Source organism: Tamandua tetradactyla, chromosome 2 (genome assembly GCF_023851605.1).
Source record: "Tamandua tetradactyla isolate mTamTet1 chromosome 2, mTamTet1.pri, whole genome shotgun sequence".
In the NCBI taxonomy this organism is placed as follows: domain Eukaryota; kingdom Metazoa; phylum Chordata; class Mammalia; order Pilosa; family Myrmecophagidae; genus Tamandua; species Tamandua tetradactyla.
This window is the reverse complement of record NC_135328.1, coordinates 178,154,099-178,177,515: the sequence shown is the minus strand read 5'-3', so window position 1 is coordinate 178,177,515 and position 23,417 is coordinate 178,154,099. Positions and strand designations below refer to the sequence as shown.

Genomic DNA, 23,417 nt, shown 5'->3' with positions numbered 1-23,417 from the left:
GTCAGCTTTGTAAATCTATTCAAAGGCCTTAAAGAAACCATGTCTAACGAACTAAAGAGAAGCATGAAAACAATCTCATCAAGTAGAGAATATCAATTAAAAAAGAGAAATTTAAAAAAGGAACCAACTAGAATTGTGGTGAGGTTTGTGGGGAGATGGCAGAGTACGGCGCTCCACTTCTCAGTCCTTCTACCACAACAACTATTAAACTGATAGGAACTGTCTAAAACAACTATTCTGAAACTCCAAAGACCAGAATAACAATGTATAGCATCCAGAGAAGAGTGGGAAGAAGAGGCTGATAAATTACAGTAAAGAACAGTAAATTTCTCTGTATATACTGTAGCTACCCATCCCCCACCCTCATAGCAGAATGCCCCTGGCTAGCTTGCTAGTGACAGAAAAGGATATAAAACATCCTCTTACTCAAGACCAGGGGTAGAAATGGCCCATCACTGATCACAACTTTTGATTAGTGGTTTCAGATCGCTGGGAGCCTCGATTTGAGGGCAGCCACTGTTTCAACTTACTTCTGACAAAGGCTGTGTCAGCCAGTTTCAGCTAGTCCTGGACAGGGGCCCCAGCGGAGAGGGGACTTAAAGATACTACACTTCTTCAGGGATGTGGGAGATAGAAGGGTGAAAAGCTGCATTTGCTGGGAAGGCAAAGAAAGTTTAGCTTTGAAAAGCTGTGAAAGAGGCTTTTGGCTTGCTTCCTGATCCCCTATCCAAGGCACTTTGGAGCTGATCTGTGCCCCATTCCTGGGACCCTGGTTCTGTTTCGGTTGAAAAAGACCAGTTTGGAAAAGTCCTCTCCAGCCAGTCACACCTCCCAGAATTTGCCCTCCAGGCAAAAGCAGCATAACACAACAAAAGAAGTATAAGAAACTCTAGAGGCAGAAAATCTGGGGTAAGGTCTCCTGACTTCAAACACTTGGGAGAGGGACAGCTGACTCCTGGGAAACAGAGAGGACAACCAAACTCCTATAAACAGGGGAACGCCAAAACAGTCAACAAGCAAAAGCCCAGGACAAGACAGGCCCAGAAAGACAGGGAAAACCCTGTACAATGCATTCACTTTGGGCAGACCTTCCAGATAGGAGGGTTGAAGTTCAAGAAAATCTCTGTCTTATCTCCAGCTGGTTACAAAACCAAGAAACATATCCCGGGGAGTAAATCCCAGAATTAACATTTTAAAATATTAAAATTTATAGTATGCAACAAAAAAAGTGCAAGACAAGCAAAGAAAGAGGAAATGATGGTCACTCAAAGGAAGAGGATAAAAAACCAGAAAACACCAATGAAGAAGACCAGAACATGGACATACCTAACAAAACCTTTTAAAATGCTCAAGCTTAAATAAATAAATAAATAAAATAAAAATTTTAAAAATGCCCAAGCTTCCCCCTTCCCACCCCTGACAGCAAAGGGTGGGAAGGCAAGGAGTCCACCAGCAAGTGTGCATGCTTCCTCAGGTGCAGGTAGTCTGCATGAGTAATGGAAGGACGCAGGCTTCAGACTCAGGGCTTCCCTATTGACAGTTTCAGCTCAAAGTCTTCAGTCATGAACCAGTTTCATCCCCAATTGGTGGGAGCCATGGGGACTCCAGCACCACCGCCAAAAACCTGCAGCAATGAAAACCTCAATAAAATCAGTATGTCTGTGGATGATATAATCAAATTGAATCAAAAGAAAGAAAGAAGCAGAATTTTCCAAGACTAAATAGAACACTCCAACAAAATGGTAACCAGCAATTCAGGATAAGAATACAATGGGAATCCAAGAGAATTCTGGTTTTGGTAAGAATAATCTGGGCCATAGAGAAAGAGTCATACCTGGAAAGAGACATCACATGGGGCTATCACTGGCCAAGCATCTAGGAAAGCAAATGGAATTTGAAAAGGAATTAGTCCTATAAATCAACCACCTCTAAGTGACAAGAATATAGAGTGATATTTTCCTGTGTTAAAAAGGATGGCAACCTCCAGAACATCAACTAGTTCCACCACCTTATCATATTATTGATAGCCCCTTCCAACATGAAAAACTTAGAATGGGCTTAGCCCAAATACCCCTAAAGAGTGGGGGAAATATCAAAGGTAATGGTAGAGTTATACAGAGAAGGTAGGGTTTAACAAATAAGTACTATTGCTGAATCATTATATTGATATTTCTTTTACTCTCTAGTATCTTAGAGCAGCTAGCAGTAAAAACCTAAAATAGTGGAATTGTAACTCATATCAAACTCTGAAATCTGTTTTACTATTAATTGTTGTGATGTGTTTTGAAATTTATTGCTTTTTTGTATATATGTAATTTTTCACAAAAAAGAAACCAAACAAACGAAAAAGAATTGTGTTTTGTAGGATGTTGGCTTGAAGATTGATTTCAAGATTTTTTTGGTAATTTAAATATGTAAAGTATGCAGGAAGTGTTTATGTTAAGGAAAAAGAGTTCTTTTTCTCCCAAAGTAAAATAACTGATTGTTGCAGAATGAGAACAGGAATGTGAAGGACAAAATGGATGGAAAGAGAAAGTTATAGAAGTTTTGTTGGAAGTGAATTTTATTGGTGGTGGTTAAGTTTGCCTAAGATTGTATAGTTTTATAAGGTTTTTAATAGTTTACTTATCAGATGAATCTTCATGCAAAACAAGAATTTGGTTTTCACTGTTAAAATGACAATGTTTTCTTGGATTGTTTGTTTGCTCTTAGGAAGAAGATAAAAAAGGTTTTCAACCATCTGAGTAATCTGCCTAGATTAACAAAGACTCTGTTTTATCAGATCAATATACTTATTGATATGTATGTTGACCATGTCCTTCCTTATTGTCTAAACAATGTCTCCTCCCTTCTAAAAAAATTATGCCTTCATAAAGTAAAAAAAAAAAGGAAGGCAAACCTTCTGAGACAAACTAATACGTAGAAGAAACCAGTTGCAGTTCTCAAGAGACCTAACCAGTGAAACAGAAAAAAATAACATTTTAGCCAATTTTATAAGCAGTGGAGATAAATTAAAACATCAGAAAGACACATGTCTTTCTTTTCAGAAAAGTTTTCAGGCAACTTTTCTTTTCAGAACAGGCCTGAAGTTTCAGGCCCAGCTGAACACAAAGCAACTGCTAGACAATGTAGTAGCAAAGAGAACTCATCAATGATGAACTTCCACCACCACAAATGTAAGAATTATTACTGTAGCCAATGACAATCCTGGAGCAGTGCAGTGCCCAGTAATTCAGTTACCATAATTAACTCGTACTGCTGTACCCCTTTCCTGAGAAAGTGGGAGCAATCTGGTATAAAGAATATGTCCTAAAGATGTATTCCTACAATTTAACATAAATAGTGTTAGAAAATAGACAGGGATGACTTTGAATGAGCAATATAGAATCCTAAAGGAACAAAGAGTCACTCTCACATTCAACAAGAAGGATGCTGCTTTATAAACATGGGATAGATCTCATGTCAAAGGGACTTTTGAAAGGTTGAATTACTTGAAGTGTTTGTCATAGAAATTCAAGAAAAATTATTGCAAAATATTCACAAGACAAAATAGCTCTTTTACATTTTTATTTCTGAAGTTTTTTATGTGAATAAAACAAAACCCTGAAGGAATAACAGGGAATATTATACTTATCTGTTGTTAAAGTTTTCATGGTTGGCTCAGCAGAATAACACTCTAACTTTGATTCCTCATGCAGCAGATGAAAGACAAAGTATCTCATCTCCTTTGTCCACTTTTTAGACTTTGCCATGGTAAATCGTGCTCTTTGGAAATATTAGTAGTTCTCATTGTTGCTGTTATTTTACTTTAATAGTGTTGATAAAATAAGTGCAGTTGCCTTTTAGTCAACAGAAATGTGTAAAAAGCTGATTGTATATGTAGAATGGAATGATATGTTATTATTTTTGTTTGTTTGTTGTTAATTTTTTTAATTAATAAAAAAAAGAAATGTGTAAAAAAAATTTCATGAGAATTCCACTTTGAAATTTGAAGACTTATGGGAATATCTGTTAATTCAGTTATTTTTTCATAATGGTAAATCTTTAGTAACAAACTTTAACAAGAAATGTGGCTTTAGGCATTAGTCTCAGTTTAAGATGGTGTTTGGAGTAGATGTGTGTTTACAAAATTATCTAATAGGACATTGGACATAGATATTCTGTTTGGTTACAGTATAGTCTTGGGTCTAAGAGCCACAAAGAATTTTCAAATATTATTAAAAGAATGATAATTATTAAAATAGATTAAGTCACTTAGATATTTTAGTAGTAAAATTAATAACCATAAAGTGCTAGACTGTTTTCTTATTCAAGAAGTTAAATTTTGTAAATTTGAAGCTTGCTAAATTAAGCAGGATACAACTGCAAAAATATATATATTTGTCTGTGTCACAAAGTAGAAAATGCAAAAGTGATAGCAGAGTTACATTATAACCTTGCTTTATACTTCTTTCTCTGATTTATTTTATGGTACAAAGTTCAGACATTTGTGAGGAGAAAAGAAGTTGTTTTCTTACCCCCTCTGAGGTACTGCAAGGAGTTTGTCTGTTATGCCAAGATCCAAGAGTCCTCAGAGAGTTGTATACTGTAAGTTATGGTATAATTTCAAAATGCAGCAAAATATTCCAGCTATAAGTAATAATTTTGGTCATTCTGAAGTGTGACCTTCTGGTTTACTATAATGTTCAAACCTTTAAATAGTATTAGTTTTTCTAAAGGATAATAACTTCTCTATTTAAAAATACTACTTAAAAAGTGCTCATAGAAGGCTTACTTTTGTGAAGCTTATGCAGGTAGTAGAGAAGCTTAGCCTACCTATAAGTATGCCTAAGAGTTATTTCTGGAGATGTCTTTTGTTCCTCAGATGTGGCCTCATTCTCCGTAAGCCCAAATCTGCAAGCAAAATCATTGCGCTCCCCCCTATGTGGGACATGACATCCAGGGGTGAAAGTCTCCCTGGTGATGTGGGAAATGACCCCCAGGGATGAATCTGGCCCTGGCACCATGGGGTCAACAATTCCATCCTTACCGAAAGGGGGAAAAAGTATCAGTGGCAGAGAGAGTTCAAAATAGAGTCAAGAGGCTACTCTGGAGGTTGCTCTTATGCATGCTTCAGTTAGACATTGCTACCTATCATAGCCTGCCAACCCCCAACCAGGACTACTCCAGCAATCCTAAAGAATACCTAGGGTGTTATATAAGACCTCACAAGGGCTCCATGCACAAGTGCAACCTTCCAGAAACCTACAACCTCCAGATAGGTCCCTGGTACAGATAAGTCTTGAAACCCAGAGGGCCCAGCCTCTCCAGAACATCAAATAGTTCCATCTCCGAACCCCATATTAGTGACAGACCCTTCCAATATGAAAAAGTTAGAATGGCCATAGCCCAAACACCACTAAAAAGAGAGATGGAATGATCAAAGTTGATGGTGGAGTATTACAGTGAAGACAGAATTTAACAAATGAATATGAATGCTGCTGAATCATTAAATCGGTGTCTCTTTTAGTCTCCAGTATCTTAGAGCAGCTAGAAGTAAAAACCTAAAATTTTGGAATCACAACCCATGTCAAACTCTGAAATATGTTCTACAGCTAACTGTGGTATTGTGCTTTGAAATTTGTTACTTTTCTGTATACATGTTATTTTTCACAAAAAAAGACAGAAAAAAATCGATTGTGGTGATAAAAAAAGTACTCAATGAGACAAAGGAAAATATATAGAAAGAACTAATGGATATCAGGAAAACAATGAGTGAGCAATATGAGAATCTTAGAAATTTTAAAAAGGAAACAAACAGGACTTTCTGGAAGATAGTAAGTAGGATAGGCTGAGTTCACCCCTGCTCCATGAATAACTAGTAAAAGAACCAAAAATGACTGAGACAGCGGTTCCAGGGTAAAAGGGGCCAGAGAGGGAATTCTACATTGTAAAAGGAGGACCTGGATGAAAAAGTAGAGAAATTATGACTGAGAGAATGGGGTGAGTTTTCTCAATCGTGACCGTACCCGGAGCGGGCTGCACACATAGGCCAGAGCAGGTGCTGAAGGAGTAACAACCCCCCATACTCACCCCTCCATATGAACTTGACAGATCTTTCCTCTCAGTTCTGCACCTGGGGGAGCTTCCATGGGGAATGTGGAAGCCAGCAGACTTAGCCTACCTGAAACATAGAGACCTTGCTGCCAGCGCATAGTACCTAACCCCCACCCCAGAGGCAGGCTGCTGTGGGTGCCTCATTTAGGCTGAGACTGGGGGGCTTCCCCTCAGGAGGAGGGGGGACACAGAGCAGAGCAGATCTGACTGGAGAAAGAAACTCCCTTGGTCCCGCTGCTTCTGTCCTTTCTCCACAGAGGATAGACGCATGCATGGGCAGAGAGGCAGGGATAAAGGAGCGAGGGACACCACACCACCAGGGACTCTTGGGCTGGCTGTGAGCAGGTAGTTGAAATACTCAGTCCCAAAGCCCAAGATCATTCCACACAGGAGCCTGGGGACCACCAAATCCATCATGCTCACAAGTGGATTCTCCACTGAGGTGCATACTGCCTACTCCTAAGTCCCAGGTCAGTGGCTTCAGCACACACTAGACGTGTGGCCTTGACCAGATTTTTATCTGGATGGGTCCCAGCAAAGCTGGCTGACTTAGTTGGAGAGAAGTGGTTCTGAGAGGAAGAAATGGCCCAAAAGCATCATCTGCTGGAAGAAGCAGAAAGTGCAGGTTGGCAAACTACCTTTCTGCCTAGCTTTTAATAGCTCTTCAATGAGAGTTGCATGTCATGCATGAGGTTCTAGCTTTGCTTTGGTGGGGAATTACTAACAAACCAAGTGCAAAAGGAGACCTTCCACACAAACTCAAGCAAATACAAAACCTTAGACAAGTGAGGGAAATCAAAATAACCTTATCAAGGTAATCAAATGTCTCCTAGTTAGCAGAAAATCACAAAGCACATGAAGATGCAAGAAAATATGACCCATCTCAATGAACAAATCAAAACATTGGAGGAGATAGACTTTGAAACAACTAATCAAAGATGTTCACACAAATTTCCTAAATAAATTCAATGGGTTGCCTAAGGACATACAATATATCAAGAAGATACTGGAGGAGGATAATGAAGAATATGAGAGAATAAATAGAAAAATAGCAGATCTTATGGAAATGAAAGATACTGTAGATAAAATTAAAAATATACTAGAGACACACAACAGCAGATTTGAAGAGGCAGAAGAAAGAATAAGCAAACTAGAGGACAGCAAAACTGAACTGAAATGTGCAAAAGAAAAAAACAGTGAAAAAGGTGGAAAACTGAACTGAATCTCAGGAAAATGATGGACAACATGAAGCACACAAATATAAGAATCACTGGTGTCCCAGAAGGAAAGAGAAGAGTAAAGGACTAGGAAGATTATTTGAGGATAAACTTAGGGAAAATTTCCCAACATTTATAAGACATGAATATGCAAATTAAAGACCAATGAACTCCAAATAGAATAAATCCAAATAGACCTACTCTAAGACACATACTAATCAGACTCTCAAATGCTGAAGAGAAGCAGAAAGTCCTGAAAACAACAAGAGAAAAGTGATTCACCACATACAGGTAAAGCCACATAAGACTAAGTTCAGACTACTCAACAGATGCCATGGAGGCAAGAAGACAGTGGTGTGATATATTTAAGATTCTGAAAGAGAAAACTTTCCAGCCTAGAATTCTTTATGCAGCAAAATTGTCCTTCAAAAGTGAGGGAGAGATTAGGTTTTCACAGACAAACAAATGCTGTGAGAATCTGTTAATAAGACACTAGCCCTGAAAGAAATACTAAAGGGAGTTCTGTCAGCTGAAAAAAAAGACAAGAGAGGAGGTCAGGAGGAGGGAACAGAATTGAAGAGAATTAATAACTGCAATTTAAAGGGCAAAAAGCGATAAAGGGAAAATTATATATATCTTAAAAAATAGAAACCAAAGGATAAGATGGTAGATTCAAGAACTGCCTTTATAGTAATAATTTTGAATGTTAAAGGACTAAACTCACCAACTGAAAGATACAGATTATCAGAATGGATTAAGAAATATGATCCATCTATCTATATGCTGTTTGTAACAGACTTTTCTAAGATCCAAGGATACAAATAGATTGAAAGTGAAAGGATGGAAAAAGATATTCTATGCAGGCAGTAACCAAAACAAAACAGGAGTAGCTACACTACTATCAGACAAAATAGACTTTAAATGCACAGATGTCAAAACAGACAAGGAAGGAAACTACATATCAATAAAAGAGACAATTCACCAAGCAGAAATAACAATCATAAATGTTTATATAATCAAAGAGCTCCAAAGGACATGTGGCAAACACTGGCAAAACTGAAGGCACCAACAGAGGTTTCAACAATAATAGTGGGAAACTTCAGGACACCACTCTCTTCTATAGCTAGAATGGGGCAGAGGATCAATAAGGAAATAGAGACCCTAAACAATGTAATAAAGGAATTAGACCTAACAAACATATATAGATCATTACCCAACCCCCTCTCACACCAGGATATACATTCCTCTCTAGTTCTCATGGAACATTCTCCAGGATAGATCATATGCTGAGGCACAAAACAGGTCTTAATACATTTTTAAAGACTGAAATTATTCAAAGTACTTTCTCTGACCATAAGAGGAATTGGGCTGGAAATCAATAAAAGAACCAGAACTTTCACAAATATATGAAGATTAAATAACACACTTAAACAATCATTGGGTCAAAGAAGAAATTGCAAGAGAAAATTGGTAAATATCTAGAGACAAATGAAAATGAGAATACAACATATCAAAACATATGGGATGCAGCAAAGGCAGTGCTGAGAGGGAAATTTATTGACCTAAATGCCTGTACTAAGAAAGAAGAAAGAGCAAAAATTAAGAACTTAACTGCTCAGCAGGAAGAACTAGAGAAATAAAAGCAAATTAACCCCAAAGCAAATAGAAGAACAGAAATAATAAAGATTAAAATAAGAAATAAATTAATTGGAGAACAAAAAACAATAGAATCAATAAAACAAAAAGTTGGTTCTTTGAAAAAGTCAGTGATATCAGTGGGCCCTTAGCGAGGCTGACAAAGAAAAAAAGAGAAAGGATACAAACAAATAAAAACAGAAATGAAAGGGGGATCATTATTACCATGGACCCTGAAGAAATTTTAGAAATCATAAAAGGATACTATGAACTATACATCAACAAACTAGACAATTTAGATGAAATGGACACATACCAAGAAACAAACAAACAAAAAAAAAAACCCTTCACTGACTCAAGAAGAAATAGAAGATCTCAACAAACCAATCACAGGTAAAGAGACTTAGTCATCAAAAAACTTCCTACACAGAAAAACCCAGGACCAGATGACTTCACAGGGGAATTCTGTCAAACATTTCAAAAAGAACTAACACCCATCCTACTCAAATGCTTCCCAAAAAATTGAGGAAAAAGGAATACTACATAACTCATTTTATGAAGCTAGCATCACTCTAATACCAAAACCAGGTAAAGACATTACAAGAAAGGAAAACTACAGGCCAGTCACCTTAATAAACATAAATGCAAAAATTCTCAACAAAATACTAGCAAATCAAATCCAACAACACATTAAAAGAGTTATGCATCACAACTGAGTAGGATGTATACCAGGAATACAAGGGTGGTTCAACACAAGAAAATCAGTCAATATAATACAACACATTAATAGATTGAAAGGGAAAAGTCACATGATCATCTCAATTGGTGCTGAAAAAGTGTTCACAAAATTCAGCATCCTTTTCTGATAAAAACACTCACAAAAGGTAGGAATTGAAGGAAACGTCCTCAATATCATAAAGGGCATATATGAAAAACCCATAACCAGTATTGTGCTCGACAGGGAGCATTACCCCTAAAATCGGGAATGTGGCAAGAATGTCCTCTAACTCTGTGAATGTGAAAACCTTGTCTCTGATGCTCCTTTTAGCAGCTATATCAACAGAAGAGTAGAACATATGGAATAAAAATAAATAATAGGGGGAACAAATGTTAAAATAAATTCAGTTTGAAATAGTGGTAAATGAAAGCGAGGGGTAAGGGGTATGGTACGTATAGTTTTTTTTTCTCTATTATCATTTTATTTCTTTTTCTGTTGTCTTTTTATTTCTTTTTCTAAATCGATGCAAATGTACTAAGAAATGATGACTATGCAACTATGTGATGATATTAAGAATTACTGATTATATATGTAGAATGGAATGATTTCTAAATGTTTTGTTTGTTAATTTTTTTAATTAATAAAAAAAGTTAAAAAAAAAAAAAAAAGAATGTCCTCTGTCACCACTATTATTCAACATAATACTAGAAGTTCTAGCTAGAGCAATCAGGTACAAAAAATAAATAATAGGCATCAAAATCAGAAAGGAAGAAGTAAAACTTTCATTATTTGCAAATGATATGATACTACACTTGGAAAATCCTGAGAAATCTAGAACAAAGATTCCTGAGCTAATAAACAAATTTGGCAAAGTGAATGGATACAAGATTAATGTGCAAAAATCAGTAATGTCTCTTTATATAAGCAATGACCTAACTGAGGAGACAATTTAGAAAACAATTCATTCAAAATAGCAACTAAAAAGGGTGCATGGGTGGTTCAGTGGTAGAATGCTCGCCTTCCAAATGCAGGAGACCTGGGTTCAGTTCCCAGGCCACACACCCTCCAAAAAAGAAAAAAAACAAAGGAAAAAATAGCAACTAAAGGAATCAAATATCTAGGAATAAATTTAACCAAGGATGTAAAGGACTTGTACACACACACACACACACACACACACACACACACACACACACTAAAAAACATTTCTAAAAGAAATTTAAAAAGATCTAAATAGGTGGAAAGGCATTTCCTGCTAATAGATAGGAAGGTTAAATGTAGTTAAGATGTCAATTGTAGCCAAACTGATCTACAGAGTCAATGCAATACCAATAAAAATTCCAACAACCTACTTTGAAGACTTGGAAAAGCTAGTTATCAGATTCAATTGGAAGAGAAAGATATAGCTAAAAAAATCCTAAAATAGAAGGACAAAGTGCGAGGAAAACCACTTTCTGATTTTAAAGTTTATTATAAAGCCACAGTGGTCAAAACAGCATGGTATTGGCACAAAGATACAGGTATTGACCAGTGGAATTGAATCAAGAGTGCAGAGAAAGATCACCAAGTCTATGGTCAATTGATCTATAAATCCACTGAACTGGGACAGAATAGTCTTTTCAATAAATGGGCATGGGAGAATTTGATATCAATAGCCAAAAGAATGAAAGAGGACCCTTACCTTACACTCTATACAAAAATTAACTCAGCGTGGATCAAACACCCAAATATAAGAGCTAGTAGCATAAAACTCCTAGTAGAAAATATAGGGAAATATCTTCAAGACCTAGAAATGGGACTTAATTTCTTAAATTTTTACACCCAAAGCACAAGCAACAAAAGAAAAAAAAATAATAAATGGGAACTCCTCAAAATCAAATTCTTCTGGGCATTAAAGGACTTTTGTCAAAAAGGTGAAGAGACATCAAACTCAATGGGAGAAAATATTTGAAAATCAAGTATCAGATAAAGTTTTGATATCCTGTATACATAAAGAAATCATACAACTCAATAACAAAAGAACAACAACCCAATTATAAATTGGGCTAAAGATATGAATAGACATTCTCCCAGAGAGCAAATACAGATGGCTAAAAAACATGAAGAGATGTTCATTTTCATTAGCTATAAGGGAAATGCAGATCAAAACTATAATGAGATATCACCTCACACCTACATGAATGGCTGCTATTGAACAAACAGGAAACTACAAATGTTGGAGAGGCTGTGGGAAAATTGGAACACTGATTCACTGATGGTGAGAATGTATAATGGTGCAGCCACTGTGGAAAACATTTTGGCAGTTTCTTAGAAAACTAAATATTGAGTTGTCCTACAACCTGGCAATACCACTACTCAGTATATACCCAGAAGAGCTGAAAGCAGTGCCATAAAAAGACATTTGCACATCAATGTTCACAGCAGCATTGTTCACAATTGCTGAAAGATGGAAAAAAAATCCATGTATCCATAAAAAAATGCGTGGTTAAACAAAACGTGGTATATATACAATGGAATATTATGCAGCAGTAATATTATGAAGCATACGACAATGTGGATAAACCTTGAGGATATAATACTGAGTGAAATAAGTGAGACACAAAAGGATCCATACTATATGATTTCACTACTGTGTCCCTGGTAAAGGTAAACTCAGAGGCTTATAATATAGAATATAGGGGATCTAGAGATACACAGAAGCTAGAGATGGGTGTACAGTTAGCTAAGGAAGTTGAAATTAAATGTAAGGGAATGAACAGATGTGAAGACAGTTCATTCAACTGCCATATTGAAGGTGAATATGATTGAAAGTGTTTGTATAGAGCCATGTATTCCACCAATTAACACTAGAAACATAAACAAGTTCTGCATAAACTACTTCAAAGTATGAATCTTGTACAAAGAGAAATATAGGGAAAAAACTACTATTGCATACTATGGTTTGTATTTAACAGAAAGGGTTAAATAATAGGGGAGGAGGACAGAAATAAAAGGAGGCTTGGATTTTCTATTTGGTGAGAGTGTATTTATCTGTTACTTTTCTCTTTTGAACAATGAAAACTGTCTAAATTGAAAGTGTTGACTGTACAATTAAGTGAAGATAATGTAAATAAGGACTGTTTATTATAGACATTATTCATAATGCCCAATGGATGGATATGGCTGAAGGATACATTGACTGAAAAGTAGAATGGTGAACTGTGGTGTATACATATGATGGAATATTGTGGCTATAGAAAGGAGTGTCATTGTGAGGCATGCAACAAGGTGAATGAACCTTGGAGACATCATGTTGTGCAACATAAACCAGGAACAAAAGAACCAATACTGTACAGTCTCTTTTGGAAAATACCTATTTTCTAAAATTTGGACCTAGATTGTAAGCTCTTACAGTAATCACATTTAGTCCAAAGTTGTAAATGTTATTTCTAGATTTTGAGATGCTGTGCTATATATGTATAAACTTCTATCTCTCTGGAACTTTGACTACCTAAGACTCAGAGATAGAGTTCAGTAACTCTGAAACTCAGCATTACTACATACAACAACTCTTAAAGAAAGCAATAAAGAAATCAGGCTTCAATTACAGATAAGAACGGAGCCAATCTGGTTTGAACCAAGGTAAATCAGAATACAAGGGTAATGATGACAATGTCTATATTTTAAAACTTCACCTACTGTATGAGACCAAAGGAAGAGAAGTTTATTTTGTCCAAAATCTAAATTTTCCATAGCATACAATCTAATTTAACCTGTCTGGCCAGTTCAGTTAAATAAGATAAACATATGGAGCCCAGAATGGGAATGAGGGCTTGCAATTCTGTATAGCTTAATGTAATACCCAGATACATTCTAGAGTATGTTAGGCAGATAAAAGTATTGACAAAATCCCTTGAGGGACTGGAGAAAAAATATGGAACTATTAAACTTTCCCATCTGGGAAATCCCTGATACTCTCTCAATCATTACTGACTCCCAAGTTAATAGGCCATCCCCTTGATCTTGAGGCTTTCTCTTATGAAACTTATATCTATAAGGGAGAAGCTAAAAGCCTATCAATAATAATACTTAAGAGTTACTTCCAGAGAACCTCTTTCATTGCTCAGATGTTGCGTCTCTCTCTCTCTCTCTAAGCCCAACTCTGCAAGGAAAATCATTACCCTCCCCACTATCTGGAAAATGATATGCAGGGATGTAAATCTCCCTGGCAATATGGGACATGACTCCTGGGGATGAGCCCGACCCTGGCACTGACCAAAAGCAGGAAAATAAATATAACAAATAAGGTATCAGTGGCTAACAGGCTTCAAATAAAGTCAAGAGGCTATTTGGAGTTTAATCTTAGGTAAGCTTCAGCCAGATACTGCTGATTGCCATGGTATGTGAAGCTCCAACCAACAATATTCCTGTAAACCCTAAAGAATACTCAGGGCTGTGTCTAAGACTCCATATAAGTTTCTGAGTGAGTCTGTTCTTCAGAAACTTATAACCTCCAGATGGTTCCTAGGACAGGAAAGCCCTGAAACCCAGAGTTACCAGTCTCTCCAAGAGCATCAACCTGTTGCATCTCCCTACCCCATAAGGTTGACACCCCTTTTCAACATGAAGAAATTAGAATGGTCATTGCCCAAATATTCCTAAAGAGTGGAAAAAGGGTCAAAGGAGAAGGAGTTGTATCTAAGAAGATAGGCTTTAATAAGTGAGTATGACTACTGAATCATTATATTGATATTTCTCTGTAGTCTCTAGTGTCTTAGAGCAGCTAGAAGGAAACACCGAAAATTGTGGAACTGTAACCCATACCATACTTTGACATTTGTTTTCAAACTACTTGCTAAAATATACTTGGAAATTTATTGCTTTTTTTGTATATATGTTATATTTCACAATAAAAAATATTTTTTTTAACTGAGGGAGAGATTAAGGCATTCCCAGATAAGCAAAAGCTGAGGGAGTTCATCTCCACTAGACCTGCCCTATAAGCAAAGCTAAAGAGAGTTCTTCAGACTGATAGGAAAGGACACTAGACAGTGGTTCAAAGCAGCATAAAGAAATAAAGATCTGTGGTAAAGCCAACCACATGGATACTTATAAATGCCAGTATTATTATAGTGTATTGTTTGGTATGTAGCTCCATTTCTTACTTCCTACAGTTGCTAAGATGCAAATGCCTTAAAAGTAATGATAAATATACATTTTTTTCAAACATAGAATATACAAATATGTAAGTGGTAATCAGCACAAAAAAGGAGGGGGATGGAGTGGTATAGGAAAAGTATATGCGCATTGTTCTAGTTTGCTAGCTGCTGGAATGCAATATACCAAAACGGAATGGCTTTTAAAAAGGGGAATTTAATGAGTTGCTAGTTTACAGTTCTAAGGCCGAGAAAATGTCCCAATTAAAACAAGTCTATAGAAATGTCCAGTCGAAGGCATCAAGGGAAAGATACCTTGGTTCAAGAAGGCCGATGAAGTTCAGGGTTTCTCTCTCAAGTGAGAAGGCACATGGCGAACACAGTCAGGGCTTCTCTCTCAGCTGGAAGGGCACATGGCGAATACGGTGTCATCTGCTAGCTTTCTCTCCTGGCTTCCTATTTCATGAAGCTCCCCGGGAGGCGTTTTCCTTCTTTATCTCCACAGGTCACTGGCTGTTGGACTCTCTGCTTCGTGGTGCTGCAGCATTCTCTGCCCTCTCTGAGTCTCTCTGAATCTCTCATTCTCCAAAATATTTCCTCTTTTATAGGACTTCAGAAACTAATCAAGACCCACTCAAATGGGTGGAGACATGTCATCCCCTAATCCAGTTTAACAACCATTCTTAACTAAATCACATCAACCAGGGAGATGATCTCATTACAGTTTCAAACATACAGTATTGAATAGAGATTATTCTAACTTTACGAAATGGGATTTATATTAAAACATGGCTTTCTTAGGGGGCATATATCCTTTCAAACCAGCACACGTATGCTACTGAAGTTAAGTTGGTATCAAACCAAATATGATTGCTATATATTTAGGAAGTTAAATTTTAACATCATGGTAACCACAAGGAAAATACATGAAAAATATCTCCTGATAGAAACAAGAAAGCATTCAATATGATACAACACAAAAAATCAAATAAACATAAAAGCAGGCATTAATAGAAGATCTGAGGGATAAAAAGGTATAAAACATACAAAGACTAAATAGCAAAAAGGCAGAAGCTCCTGCATTATCAGTGGTGACATTAAATATAAATTGATTAATTTCTCCAGTCAAAAAGCAGAAATTGGAAGAATGGATAAAAAAACACATGACCCAACTACATGATGTATGAAAGAGACTTGCTTTAAATTCAAGGATACAAGTGAAATAATGGAAAAATTTATACCATGCAAGTAGTAACCAAAAGAGAGCCAGGGTGGCTATACTAATATTGGATAAAATAGACTTCAAGTCAAACAGCTATGAGGGACAAAAATGGGAATTATATACTGACAAAGAAGAGAATTCAACAGGAAAATGTAACTATCATAAATAAATATGCAACTAACAGCAAAGCCCAAATTATACGAAGCAAATGTTGGCAGATATGAATGAGGAAACCCATGGTTCTACATTAATATTAGGATACTTTAATACATCACTCTCCGTAATGGATATAACATCTAGTCAGAAGATCAATAAGGAAATACAAGGAGGATATTACTACCAACCCCGCTGAAATAAAAAGGACTATAAGAGAACACTATAAACAAATGTATGCCAATAAAGTAAATAACTGAGATAAAATGGACATATTCTTAGAAACACACAAACTACCTACATTGACGCAACAAGAAATAAACAATCTCCACCAACCAACTACTAGTAAAGAGACTGACTTAGTCATCAAAAAACTCCCAAAAGAAAGCCCAGGATCAGCTAGTTTCATAGGAGAATTCTACCAAACATCCCAAGAAGACTCAACTTCAATTCTGGCCAAACTGTTGCAAAAAATTGAAGAGGAAGGAACACTCCCTAACTCATTCTATGAAGCCAACATTATCCTCATACTAAACCCAGATAAAGATACCACACAAAAAAAAGAAAAGTAGAGATTAATATCCCTTATGAATACAGACGCAAAAATTCCCAACAAAACACTAGCAAACTAAACAGCATATTAAAAGAATTATATACCACAATCAAATGGGATTTATCCCTGGTATGCAAAGTTGGATCAATAAAAGGAAATCAATTAATGTAATACACCATATTAAAAGAATGGAGGGAAAAACCCACGAGCATCTCAATCTATGCAGAAAAAGTATTTGACAAAATACAGCACCCTTTCTTGATAAAAATACTTAGAACATTAGGCATAGAAGGAAATTTCCTCAACATGATAAAGGGAATATTTGGAAATCCCATAGCTAACAATCTACGTAATGGTGAAAGTTAGAAAGCTTTCCCTCTAAGATCAGGAACAAGACAAGGATGTCCACTGTCACCCCTACCTCATACCTTATACCAAATAAATAAATAAATAAATAAACTCATAATGGATAAAGACCTAAACATAAGAGCCAGAACTATCAAATGCCTAGAAGAAAACATAGAGAAGCATCTTCAGGACCTAGGCAATGATTTCTCAGACTTTATACCCAAAGCATAAGCAACAAAAAAAAAAACAGATAGATGGTACTTCAATGAAACAAAAAATTTTGTGCCTCAAGGACTTTATTATGAAAGTGAAATGAAAACCTACACACTGGGAGAAAATATTTGGAAACCATATATCCAATATAGGTTTATTATCCAGAATAACAACAAACTTAACAAAAAGACAACCCAATTTAAACATGGGCAAAAACCAGACATATCTCCAGAGAACATATACAAATGGCCAGAAAGCACATGAAAAGATGCTCAACATCATGAGACATCAGGGAAATGTAAATCAAAACTACAATGAGATACCACTTTACACCCATTAGAATAGCTGCTATTAAAAAATGGAAAATATTAAGTGCTAGAAAGGATACAGAGAAATAGATCGCTCATTCATTGCTTGGTGGCAATGTAAAATGGTGCAGACTCTGTGGAAGACAATTTGGCAGTTCCTCAGAAAGCTAAGTATAGAACTACCACATGACCCCACAATCCCACTACCAGGTATATACTCAGAATCAACAGCAAGGAAACAGATATTTTTTTTTTTTATAAGCCAGCCAGTTTATTATTTTATGCTAAAACATGTAACTTTTACCATGCAGACTGAAATACCTATGTCAGTATGAACAGTACAGTACATTTTCTTCCTGGAGGCAGTTACGCAGAAAACCAGATTGTTACCAAGTTATTTAGAAGCATGGAATCCAAGAAAGGGGAGGCTGATCTTAAGATCCTACAAGACAATCATGAGAACTTGGGGCACACTTTCCCACCATAGGGACAGCCCTGCCTCTGGAAAGCTTGTTGACTCTTCCCTTCCCACTTTACTCTGATTGAGCATTCCCAATGGTCATTTCTCACAGCTTTATAATCAGCCAGTTTAGCCTAGGAATCATATCTCTGCTTACTGTTTTATGCCATCAATTCCAATGTTAGTAACATTTAAGGTTCTCAAGAGGGCACATCAATTGCTCCACATATCAACTATGAGACAAAATAATCCTGTTAGGATGCTCTCCTAACCCCACTACACTCCAAGTTTTACCAGATTATATTCTTAAAGGTTCCTATCACCTCCATTAGCTCATACATATAAATTAATTTGACCCAATGTAACCTAATTCCTACCAAAGTTTGAAGTTTTTAGTTTTTTCCCCCCACTTTCTTGATCAGTGATTCCCAACCATGTGAGAGTTAATGAAACCAATTTTGTGTCACCACTGCTACCAAGACAGAAATACCAAATGATATGTATTTTTCAGAATTAATTAACATTACTTTGTTCTCTGTCAAAAAGAAGATGCAGTCTTCAATGTTTTGACAGCTTCCCTGGGAATGAATGATCTTAAATTAGAACATTTAAGTACTTATTACTCAATACTAGTAAGGGTCAAGTTGCAGAAAAAAGCTTTTCAATAATAGAAAAGTTTATGCTTTCAAATTAAAAAAAAGAAAAAAAAAGCCATTTATTGCAAACATTATGTAATAATGATAAAATTATAGAAGAAATTTCTGACTGACCTAAGCATTCACACCACACCAAACTTTGCCTGTAACAAAACAGTGAATTTTATCCTAAAAAGTAGGTAGGTCCATGCTGCCTGAAAACTTCAGTCCCAGACCCAATGAATAAAGTACAAAATACATAAGGCATGCTTAACAGACACACATATACATTAACCATTCTTTTAACTTTCCTTGAGAAGGGGTAAGAGGGAGGAAGTGGACCACATGTGAATTCTTCAAGTAAATTATAAAAATTCACACATATGACCTTTATTATAATAATCTTGGATAATAGCTAAGATTTTATCTGTGGGAACCTGCCTCTGAAAATTATAACAAAAAACAACAGGAAATGATTTAATATAAAATATACAAATTTCTCAGTATGAGAACTTCCACAGAATAGGGAGAAGGAAATGACAACTAAAATAAATTTTCTTTAAAAATGACACTCCCTTTAGCTTGTCCTTGCTACAGAATACTCAAAAACAAATCTCTACAAAACTAGGATCACAGGAAAGGACCAGGGAGGATGTTAAGTTGTAAAGTCTTAGGATCTACTCTGAACTGCTGCCCTCACCCAGACCTCCCCTAAGACAAATGAAGGTTCTTAGGTCAACTGGGGAAAGTGAGCGGTCTCACATCATCGCCCCTGCTTCACCATGGATGGCCCCAGGTCACTCACTATCAAACTTAATGGAATTGACCTGGACGGAGATGGAACCTCCCCGGTAGCTGCCCCGCTTCTTCTTGGTCTTCTCATGTCGGAAGGATTTGCCTTTGGTGAACTTCAGAACCTGATTGGCTCGCTCCCCCCAGTCTCCAGCTGCACCTCGCTTGGCATCAAAGGAATTGTCTGCCACTCGTTCATCCACCTCAATTTCTTCTTCCCTGACCCTTCGGAATGGGGATGATGCCCTTTTCTCTACTTTTTTCCTTTTTGGAAATGTGTTGGGGGTCTGGAGCTTCAGCTTTTTGTCTTGAGGAGTATCTGCCTCCTTGGCAGCTTCATTCAGGAAACAGATATTTTCACCCTGACATTCAGGACAGCATTATGATCAACTGCAAAAAGATGGAACCAACCCAATTGTCCCTCAACTGATGAATGGATAAATAAAATGCAGTATATCCACATGTGCTATATGTATGTGATGGTTAAGTTCATGTGTCAACTTTGTCAGGTGATGGTGTCCGTTGTCTTGTCAAGCAAGCACTGGCCTAACAGTTACTACAAGGACATTTTGTGGCTGGTTTATTAAATCATCAGTCAGTTGGTTGCATCTATGCCTGATGACATCTACGATCAGCTAAGGGGAATGTCTTCCACAATGAGAGAATCCAATAGCTCAATTTAATCCAATCAGTTGAAGACTTTTAAAGGAAAGATGATGATTTCAGCAATCAGAAGAGAGACCTTTCATCTCTACTTCAGCCATACAAACTCTCCTGTGGAATTCATGGAACACTTTAATCGTTATTGCCAGCCCATGGTCTGACCTACAGAATTTAGACCCATGCATCCCCACAGTTGTGTAAGACATTTTTATAAAAAAATCTCATATTTACAAATATCTCCTATTGGTTCTGTTTCCCTAGAGAACCCTGACTAATACAGCTTGGTACCGAGGAGTGTTTTTGAGAAACCGAATCTTAAAAAGGAGTTTTTGCAATTTGTTTTCTACTCTGATTAGACTCAAAGGCACTGAGTCTATTTCCAATAATCAAGATGGCACTGAACATCCATGGAATGAGCTGGCAATACACATATGCAAAATATCACCATTTGATTCTCTAATCATACCCTTGTATGAGACAAGGCTCTGGGTGACAGTATTTCTGAAACTTTAACAGAGTTTCAAGTAATTAAGAGGTATAATGATGTTAGCTGGTTGTTCTTAGATATGTTGGATACAGTTATGAAAGAAAGGGATGAGCTGAAGGCTTCAAATGTGCAACTTAAACACTGTACGAAAAAAATGTAGGTTTCCATGTCTACTCTGAAAGAAAATCTTATTTCCTGTAGTTGCAGACTTCAGATCTCTGAAAATCAGACCCAGAGTCTCATTGTGCTAGTAGCAGATTTATAACTTAAACTAAGTCCTAAACCTTGCAGTGTGTCTGCTGTTAAAGTATGATGTGATTGGAAAAGAATGGGATCCTGAAACTTGGGATGGGAACATATGGTTGATAATGATGGCAGTGGGGACAATGGAACCCTGGATTCTGCTGGGTCTTTGCTAAATAAACCTGTAATGGTCTGCCCTGAGGAAACAGCTGCCCCACCTCTAGCAGGCCCTGAGGAAACAGCCACCCAATCTCCAGCCTACTCTGAGGGCACAGTTATCCAATCTTGAGCCTGCCTTGAGGAAACAGCTTCCCAACCTCCAGGCAGCCCTGAGGAATGAATCTGCCATCCCAACCTTCACTAAAGAGATAAACTCTTCAGTGTCCACTAAAACCTGTAACTACCTGTCCTGGGGAAACAGCCCTCACTACTCTTCCTGGAGAGATTAATCCTGTTTCACTAGATGAGACTGCAATGAAATGCCTTGAGGTAACCGGCTTGAAAGACTCTTCTAGTTATTTTCATGACCTACCCCCACCACCCTCTTTTCTTGAAGACCTATAACTAAAGTCCCAACAAGCCCTGAAACGTGAGATGCAAAATGAGTCCCAAAAGAACTGCATGAGTTTTCCAATTTATATAGACAGAAATCAGGGGAATATGTGTGGGAATGGACATTAAGGGTGTGGGATAATGGTGAAAGGAATACAAAATTGGATCAGACTGAATTTATTGAAATGGGCCCACTAAGCAGACATTCTGCATTCAGTGTTGTAGCCCAAGGGGTTAGAAAGGGCATTAACAGTTTGTTTGGATGTTTGACTAAAACATGGATCAAAAGGTGGCCAACATTACCTGAAGTTGAAATGCCAGAACTGTCCGAGTTTCATGTAGATCAGGGGCTCCAAAGGCATAGAGAGACTGGTATGTTAGAGTGGATCTATCATGGAAGACTGGCTCACACAACCCAGGAATGTCAGAGGACACATCTTTTACCAGAACTTTGAGGAATAAATTTGTGACACTAGCTCCATCATCCCTGAAGAGCTCTGTAGTCACCCTTCTCTGTGGGTCAGATATTACTGAGGGAACAGCTGTCACTAAATTGGAATCCTTAAACCAATGGCAATGACCTAAGCTGAATTGGCAGAAGCCATGTGGCAACAGTTAATTGCCATGGACAAGCTGGGCATGGACACAATAATGGACAGCAGACTCAAAGCAGCAGTCAAAACTGCCAAAAATTTATGTTACTCTTCCTTCCAGCCTTCCCCAAGGAGACATACGGCCTTTTGCCAGGGTAACTGTGCTCTGGGGAAAAGGAAATAATCAGATATTTTGGGGATTACCATACATTGACTCAAAAATGACATTAATTCCAGGAGATCCAAAATGTCACTAAGGCCCACCAGACAGAGTAGGGGCTTATGGAGGTCAGGTGATCAATGGAGTTTAGCTTAGGTCCATCTCACAGTGGGTCCACTGTGTCCCTGGACCCATTCTGTGGTTATTTCCCCAGCTCCAGAATGCATATAATTGGAATAGACATAATCAGCAACTGGGAGAATCTTCACATTGGTTCCCTGACTCACAGAATAAGAGCTATCATGTTAGAAAAGGCCAAGCGTAAGCCACTAGAACTGCTCCTACCTAGAAAAATAGTAAGTCAGAAGCAATACTTGATTCCTGGAGGAATTGCAGAGATTAGTACCCCTCTTAAGGACTGGAAAGATGCAGGATCCCACCACATCCCCATTTAACTCTCTTATCTGGCCTGTGCAGAAAACAGATGGATCTTGGAGGATGACAGTAAATCATCGTAAACTTAACCATGTAGTGACTCCAATTGTAGCTGCTGTTCCGATGTGGTTTCATTGCTTAAGCAAATAAACACATCTCCTTTAGTATGCACTATTAATGTGGCAAACACTTTTTCACAATAATTGTTAGTCTAGACCACCAGAACCAGTTTTCTTTCAGCTGACTAGGATAACAGTATACCTTCACTGTCCTATCTCAGGGGTATATCGACTTTTCAGCCCTATGGCACAATCTTGTCCACAGGGACCGTGATCATTTCTCCCTCTCATAAGACATTACACTGGCCCATTATATTGATGATAACATGTTTATTGGACCTATGGAGCAAGACGTAGCAACTATTCTATACTTATTAGCAAAGCATTTGCACGTCAGAGGATAGGAGATAAATCCAACAAAGTATACAGGTGCCTTCCACCTCAGTGAAATTTCTAGGCGTCCAGTGGTGTGAGGCATGTCAATATATCCCTTCAAAGGTGAAGGATAAGCTGTTGTTGCATGAGGCACCTCCTACAACAAAAAAGAGGTACAATCCTAGTTGGCTTCTTTGGATTTTGGAGACTACATATTCCTCATTTGGGTGTGCTACTCCAGCCCATTTACTGAATGACCAGAAAAGTTGTTAGTTTTGAGTGGGGACCAAAACAAGAGGAGACTCTGCAACAGGTCCAGGCTGCTGGAGAAGCTGCTGTCACTTGAGCCATATGATCCAGCAGAT

At 37.3% G+C, this 23,417-nt stretch overlaps 1 protein-coding gene and 1 pseudogene across 2 annotated transcripts in view; one reads left to right on the top strand and one right to left on the bottom strand.

Annotated features, from left to right (window-relative positions):
* The window catches only part of ZSWIM5 (zinc finger SWIM-type containing 5), a 339,569-nt gene that overhangs the window by 273,843 nt on the left and 42,309 nt on the right, over nucleotides 1-23,417 (bottom strand). The gene's annotated exons all lie outside the window — the stretch shown is intronic.
* Nucleotides 2,801-3,443, top strand: LOC143654582 (UAP56-interacting factor pseudogene; annotated as a pseudogene).